We start from the raw sequence: 7,499 nt of genomic DNA, 5'->3' as shown, positions 1-7,499 counted from the left end.
TGTGCCCCCCCCCCCGGGGGGGGGGGGTGATTTCTCGCTTTCTATCTCTCTGTCTCTCTCTGCCTGTCTGGCAAGCGCACGCGCCCTATAGCAAAAACCTCTCCAAAAAAAAAAGTTACATAATAATGACCTATAGAATATCCTTTAAAAGAATATATGAAGTGAGCCAGCAGGTGGCATGGTAGTTAAGGTGCTGGACTCTCATATGGCCAGCTGCAGTTTGAGTCCCAGACCTGGTAGCTTGAAAATCACACTGGGTACATGTGCATGTGTTCCCAAAATCTCAAGAGGAGAATGGAAGAGAAGGGATTGTGATGTGGCCATCCCCCTGGGTGGCGATTTCTCACTTTCCCTTTCACTGTCCTTCTCTGGGTCTCTCATGAGCACACACAGCCTATGGGAAAAACCTAAAAAAAAATGAAGTATTGTGTTTTGGCAAAAAAATTTTAATTGATTTTGTTTCAACAAAAAAACTTAATGTAAAAAATTAAAGGAATATAATGGCATATGTTGTACTAAATTTAACATTATTATTTAAGAAAGAGTGAATTGCAATATAGCAGCTAATCTGAGAGCAGAAGAAAATAGGAGAAAAGTTTTTAAGAAAGGATAGGGAAATTATCCAACATTTGTATTTATCCCATAAGTAATGCTTCCTTCAAGCAGCAAAGGATGATTAAGATTTAACCATTAGCTCATATAAATTTCGACTTTTTTGTGAATCCTAAGTACTTATATTCAATTATCAAGTGTAATTGGTAATTTACTGCATTGCAGAATAGCATAATGTGACTGTCTTCAACTGATGCAATGTAGCCACAGCCATCCCCAAGCTGGTACTCAACATTATCTGTTCAAACACACGATGGCATATTTACTCCTGGTACATGTTTGTGTTGATCGCATGATATCGCTGTATTTAGTTGTAAATTGTTTTGGCAGAAAATTTGTAAAGGAAAGAGATCAATTGATTTAGGACCATAAGGCTGACTTTTAGCTGTAGCTGCTTCTAAGAAAGCTTTGGTAGTATTATAGCACTCCCTGTAGAATTCTGTAATAGCTGAAGTGTCATGCAAAACAGTTTGCCATTTGTTATTATAATGTAATAGAGACATACCTTATGGGGATGAGGTTAGAAAAAGACTTTTATATGATTACATCATATGTGATAGATGCTAACAATTTGTGCCTATTATGAGAACTGTTTTCCAAAGAGAATTCTTGATAAATTTTTGCAATTGCCCTTCTGTGGATATATATAAATATAGCTAATACTATGTCATAAATATAAATAAGAAACTTAGAGATAGGCAAGAGAGATTTAAGATATGTCTGGATAGAGCAAATTAGAATTTGTGCATATTTGCTTAAATATGGTTTCATTTTGACTGAAGGATGCCTGGGAAAGTGGGAAAAAAAAGGACAATTTGGAAAATATTTACTAGTATTATAATCTATGCTTTTGTGATCTCTGGGCTAAATTATTGAAAGTCACACAAACAGAGATTAGAAGAATATTCCTTAGATATTAGAGCTGGAATAATATATAAATAACCCAAGATAGCCTGAGAATTATTAGGTATTTAGTGAGTACTACATCTCAACTCTTAAAGTTCAGGTCACAAGGTAAGTAACAGGCCCTGGTACTACCTCTAACAATAGATTTTGGAGTTGATAAACCGAGACTATGGATTCTTCAGAAATGAAGGGTGTCAATTTCTTTCTGACTTCAGTAACTTTGGGGCTAATCTTACCCAGAAAGAGTTCAAAAGCTCTGCTAAAGTCTGATAGTTACTATACTATACAGATGGAGGGAGGTAAATAAAATGTGTATGTGTGTGAGTGTGTGTGTATGCGTATACATGTGTGTATTTTACATGAGTTGTAAAACATGTTGTCAATGTTAGTCTACAAATATTTATTGTACTCTGACTATGTAACTTTAGCATTATGAGTGATACCATGGCTGATCAAGAAGGTCTAATACATGGTTCCTACTCACTAATTACTGTAGTCATGCCTACTCCAAATTCTATATTTATATATGGTATACATTTGGTAGGTATTTTTTGCATTATTTTATTTAATATTTCTAATAAGTTTGCAAAGATGTCATTATTTATAATTTGTCCAGAAACCCCAGCTATTTCAGAAGAGGGAGTCAAATTAACAATATAAAAAATGAGAAAACATTTCACAAAATCAAAGGAACAATGCCAATTACACTCTATATACAGGATCTTGCTTATTTTATGTATAAAAAGCAAATTCCAGAAGCTATATAACTTTCCTAAGTTTGTACTACTGGAGCAATATGGGGGGGAGGGGCCTTCAAGAAGTTCACGGAAAATGCATACTGTGAAAAAAACTATATATGGATTTCAAAACGATTTGGCACCAAAATAAATTCATACTTTAATTTCTTTTTCCATGAACGTTATTTGGCATTTTATGTAGAGCTTATATTTAAACTCGAGGTTATTGTATGTCTTGTTGTGTTCCTCTTGACAAGAGATTTCAGCTAGGCCTTGGCAGACAGGATTTTTATGGGCAGAGAGGCATATACATAGGTATAATAACCACTCAGCTCTTGAAGTGTGAGTGGAGAGATGCCCATTTGTGCTTTTCAGTAAGGCCAACCCTCCTTATTGTGCTTTGCTTATTTTAGGTACTTAGTGCACTTTAGTTGAATGAGTGAATATTTGAATGATACATACCCTGATTCAAATTCTCCAATGAGCTCATAAAAGACTTTTGCATGAGTTAAAATCATTTATCTTCAAAGGGAATATATTGCCCCCATGTTCTTTTGACAAATGCTTGCTGATCACTAATTTTGAAACTACTGAAGGTAAAGACAAAGATCTTAATTTGAACTCTCATTAGAGCACTTAATGCAGCTGGGAATAGATGCCCTGATCCCATCTGCTTCTGGAGGATGTAGAAGCCATCGGGCAACAGGAAGCATCTTCGCAATGTTGCCATTTATCACTTATAGGGCTCACTGGTTCTCACCAGATGGGTTTTTATGAGTCAAAGTAGAGCTGTTTTTCTTTTTAAATAGGTTACATACATCCTTTTTTTTTATTATTATAATTCAGCTCTGAAATTACCAGAAAAATGAACTGCTTGCTGTAATCATTAGTTTGAAAAGTTTAAATATCACCCATTTTGTGCATGTTGTATTTCAGGATTAAGAAAAAGTTCATCTAAAAGGTGAAAAAAGTAGTGACAGAAGTTTTTTCCAAGAAACATCAGGTTTTCCATCCTTAATTAGTTAATACAGTCATTGTAAAATACTTAGAAGATAAAAAGCACCATGTAATTAAGTGTTGCCTTTCTTATCAGCACCAAGACTTTAATCATATTATAAGGTCATCGACTATCTAGTTTGCTACATTGGAGAAAGAGGATTTTTTTTTTATGGTAGGTATTATTTTAGAAGAAAATATGAAAAGAAATGATTTTCCCTGAGTTTCTTTCAATGTCTCCTTTACACCAAATGAGATATTTGTAGTTTTGCAGGTTTTATAATCTATAGTCATAGGTTTATAGTGCCTGGCTGCGGGGAGGGGAGGCTGTTGAGGTCTGGCATGATGATAAAATGTAAATATGCTTTACTCATCCTGACCCCTCATCTTCTGAGAACTACTTCTTATCTATAGGACAGTGGTCCTCAGATATCTAGTGACACCCGAAACACGAAACACAATTTGAACAGAGCTTTCCATGACTACTGCCCATGATTTTATGCTGATTTAAGCACTGCCATCTTATTTACTTTTAGGATTGTAAATATGTACTTATCATTTCTTACTTATCTTCAGTCTGCATTATCTAGCCAACTACCAAGTTCCAAACATAATGAATTTGCCTTCTCTTTACCAGGACCTCAGCTAGTTTAGGCTTCTAGCTACTTGCTACTTTTCTGTGTCCCTTTTGTTTATATAAGCACTTTCTTGCATTTTGAGAGATGTTGAACATCCCAGATTAATTCCTTTGAACAAGAAATTAAATTTAAGCTATGAACAATTGCCTCATACACCATGAGGAGCATTTGTTGTATCATCTTTTGATGTCAGTATCTTTTTTTTTTTTCTTTTTAAGTTTACCAGAAGACACATGTGCTTGCTAGAGAAAGACAGAGAGAGTGAGAGAGAAAACAAGAAAGTACCCCCTATGGGGCATGGTCAAATTACGATTCAGTTTCCTCATTTCTCCTTCCTTTTGGAATTGTGGGCACACACACACATGCACAATGTATATCTCAAGCCTCTGGGTTTAGGACTTGAACTGCATGGCAGCCATGTGGGATTCAGCCACAATTGGAAGCCCTGCCCAAGAAATTTCTAAATGTTTGTGGAGAAAGTGGATTTTTTATTAATAATTATTTATTTTTATAATTGATCAAAGTTGACATGTGATCAATATATAATTTATATATTAGATAAATTACAGCTCTAACAAATTCGTCCTGCCACTGTTATGAAACAAGGCAAATACATAGCAAAAACAATCTTTTACAACATGATTGGCATATTCTTTTTTTTTTTTTTTCTTCTGAAATTATATCACTGTTTGGGTGGTTTGTTTGTTTGTTTCTTTTTTTCTTTCTTTTTTCCCCTGAGAAATTTTGGCTATAGGGCATGTGTGCTTGCCAGGGAGGCAGAGGGAGACAGAAAGAGAGAAAGTGAGAAATTACCTCCTCATGGGGGATAGCCATGCCACAATCCTCTCTCCTACATTCTCCTCTTGGGATTTTGGGATGGATGCACATGTGCCTGGCATTAGTTTCCAGCCACAGGTCTGGAATTTGAGCCACGTCAGCCTTGTGGGAATCCGGGGCCCCAACCACTGCGCCACCTGGTGGTTCCTGAGTGATTTATTTAATTAACATTCTTGTTTTGGGAAAATTTGTTTCCACATTAATATAGTTTTTTATAAACCAATGATATTTAATTGTAGAGATCTTAAATATACCCAGCACTTTATTAGGCTGATGTAAACACAGAAGGAAATAAGACAGCATCCCTGCCCTTGAAAAACGTGTCTAAAATAAGATAAAAATAAGGAAGTATTTTTCATAAAGTATAGGACATTTTCATTGAAAGAAAAACTCAATACACTGGGACCTTAGCAATGGGATACATATTCCAGACATGATTTGGGAAATGGTGTAACAATGGAACATGTGGGAATGGCTTCCTGGAGGGTGTTTATGTAAAACCGAGTATTTAAAGATTGAAAAAAAAAAAAAAGCATGGAGGTTAATATACCTCGGTTGATGTCAGCAACAGTGTCAATAATGACTGAGATTGTCGAAGGTAGAAATATTTCAGGTAAAGGTATTTTTCTTGATTTTTTTCTTCAGTATTTCCTATTTCTTTTTTGGCATAAGAATGAGTAAAAAGAACTCCTTGTGTATGATTTACCTGCTAAGTGTCATCACCTGCAGACTCGGAAGTTTCTCTTCAGTAAAGTGCAACATAAACTTTCAAATAACAACCTGTTTTCTTTTTTCTCCTCATGATCCTTCTGTCTGTGCATTAGTAGTGCCTGCATAATCTCCAGCGTCACTAACCCTGAGGTGGTATCTCTTAGTCTTCTGTTTGTCATTTAATCGTACAGTCTTTGGTCCATGAGTAGCTTATGACTGTGTAAGAGAATCACCCTTTATCCAGTGGAAAGGGTGATGAGTCCTATCAGGGAGAATCCTGAAGTATCTTCAATGTGAATTATATATACTTAAAAGAGGCATAGAGGCATATTCTTTATACTTTTGTACTGAAGACACACAATTTTTAAAATTCATACAATTCTAAGCACTTATTTATTTATAATGCCAATACCTAATAATCTAGGAGGGAAAAGAGTAATGGAGTCATATTTACACAGAGTTACAACTCTAACCTTTATGCCTGCTGCCTTTATAGTATGGTGGTATTTCTGTTTACACTCTCTTTCTTCCTCTTCTTCTTCTTCTTCTTCCTCCTCTTCTTCTTCTTCTTCTTCTTCTTCTTCTTCTTCTTCTTCTTCTTCTTCTTCTTCTTCTTCTTCTTCTTTTTTAGAGAGAGATTTTTTCTATAGGGTGCACATGCTCATTGGAGAGACAGAAAGAGAGAAATCACCCACTCCCCCATGGGGATGCCATGCGGCAATATATTCTCCTCTATTCTCCTATCGGGATTTTGGGCACACATGCACACACGCCTGGTATGAGTTTTAAGCAGTCTACTGTGGGAGTCCAGTGATGTATCCATTATGCCATCTGCTGGTCCCCACTCTCTTTATTCTTAATAGCTGTGACTTTTGAGACATTTGTACCTGTGAGAGTAAAAAAAAAAAAAAAACTAGATTTTAGCTACAAACACATTCAATGAATGAAATTATCTTTCTTTTTTTTTTTACTCAACTATTTTTTTTAATAAAAGACACAACTGGAGATAATTTTTTTTAAGAGAGATTTTTGCTATACACCACACACGCTCACTGCAAAAACAGAGAAAGAGAGAAATTGAGAAATCACCCCTAGGGGGGATGGCTATGCCGTAATCCCTTGTCGTTCATTCTTCTCTCAGAATTTTGGATATACATGCATATGCACCAGTGTGAGTTTAAGCTGCTGGGTCTAGGACTTGAACTGCAGTTGATTACGTGGGAGTCCAGTGATGTAACCGTTCTGCCATCTACTGGTCCCACTTTATTTATTTTTTATTACCAGAGGATGCACAGACATCTGTTTGCAGCAGAAAGAGAGAAAGAGAGAGAGTAAACCCCTCAATGGGGCATGGGTAAGGTACATTTTTTTTCCTTCAATTTGTCCATTCCGCCAGGATTTGAGGAATGCATGCACATACACATGGTATATTTTTTAAGCCTCTGGTGCCAGGATTCACATTGTGGTTGGCCATATGAGATATGGCTCTCTATGTGCAGTGCTTAACCACTACACTGCAGGGCCAGCCTTGTCCTTGTTGTGTTCTGTTTTATTGTGTCAAATAACGATGGGTGTGATGTGGAATCTCATTGTGGTTTTGACTTGTAGTTCCCTAGTTTTCAGTGATAATGAATATCTTTACTTGTATGAAATGTAGTTTTATTTGAAATTGATGTTTTCTTTCCTCTCTCTTGCCCTTTCTTCCTCTCTCCCTTTTCTTCCTTACATTCCTCACAACAATACAAATAATATTTGTAATGTGAATGCCGCACCGTATTAGGTCTTGAACTACAAGAAACTAGTAGTGAAGTGAGAGAATTGGTGAGTCAACAGATAACTACAATAGATCTAACTGACAAGAGACAACATTGGAGTATGCAGAAAATGAGGAAGAAGACTCACCCACCAGAAGTGAAATGGGGACAAGTGTACGGGAAGCAGGGCATATCTACATATAATGAATTAAAGAAAGTGATAAGTTATTCATTTGTTACTACTTAAAATGGGTTCAGAAAACAGGATGTATTTGGACTTCTTAAAAATCTACTTTGAGGGACTAGCC

This window comes from Tupaia chinensis, unplaced genomic scaffold (genome assembly GCF_000334495.1).
Source record: "Tupaia chinensis unplaced genomic scaffold, TupChi_1.0 Scaffold000180_1, whole genome shotgun sequence".
In the NCBI taxonomy this organism is placed as follows: Eukaryota; Metazoa; Chordata; class Mammalia; order Scandentia; family Tupaiidae; genus Tupaia; species Tupaia belangeri.
Note: the sequence above shows the minus strand (reverse complement) of the source record.